The sequence below is a fragment of the Malaclemys terrapin genome, chromosome 15 (genome assembly GCF_027887155.1).
Source record: "Malaclemys terrapin pileata isolate rMalTer1 chromosome 15, rMalTer1.hap1, whole genome shotgun sequence".
Classification (NCBI taxonomy): Eukaryota; Metazoa; Chordata; order Testudines; family Emydidae; genus Malaclemys; species Malaclemys terrapin.
Window position 1 is genome coordinate 13,899,484 of NC_071519.1, and position 933 is coordinate 13,900,416.

Here is a 933-nt window from a genome sequence, read left to right on the forward strand (position 1 = left end):
GCTTTTCCCGGTCCGAGCCAGCTCTCTCTCCTTTTCTGGGGAGGAAGGAGAGGGGGGGGACGGGCCGGAAAGCCCCTCGTCGCTCCTGCCGAGTCGGAGGTCGCGGCCGCAGGTCACGGGTCTGGGCGCCTGGGGTCCGGCTCCCCACCCGGCTTCCTCCGCGGAGGACCCACCGAAGCCGCTGGGGGAGACCCCGGGCATGGGGCGGACTGGCCCGGACCCTCCCGGCCGCCGGCCCGCAGGACCGCCCCGAATCCCCCCGCCCCGCGGCCACCCAGGCCAGGCCTGGCCAGGCGGGACGGACGGCGGGTGTCCAGCGCCCAGCGGCTTCCGCCAGCGGGGACCCACGGCCCCCAAAGCCGCAGGGGGAGGCCCCGGGCCCGGGACGGACTCGCTCGGACCCCCTGCGCCCGGGCGCCGGCTCGCGGGACCGCCCCGAATCCCCCCGCGGCCACCCAGGCCAGGCCTGGCCAGGCGGGACGGACGGCGGGTGTCCAGCGCCCAGCGGCTTCCTCCAGCGGGGACCCACGGCCCCCAGAGCCGCAGGGGGACACCCCGGGGCCGGGACGGACTCGCTCGGACGCGCTCGGACCCCCTGCGCCCGGCCGCCGGCTCGCGGGACCGCCCCGAATCCCCCGCCCCGCGGCCACCCAGGCCAGGCCTGGCCAGGCGGGACGGACGGCGGGTGTCCAGCGCCCAGCGGCTTCCGCCAGCGGGGACCCACGGCCCCCCAGAGCCGCAGGGGGAGACCCCGGGGCCGGGACGGACTCGCTCGGACGCGCTCGGACCCCCTGCGCCCGGCCGCCGGCTCGCGGGACCGCCCCGAATCCCCCCGCGGCCACCCAGGCCAGGCCTGGCCTGGCCTGGCAGGCCGGCGTGCAGCTCCCCCGGGCTTCCTCCCCCGACGACCCGCGCCCCCCCGAGCCGCAGGCG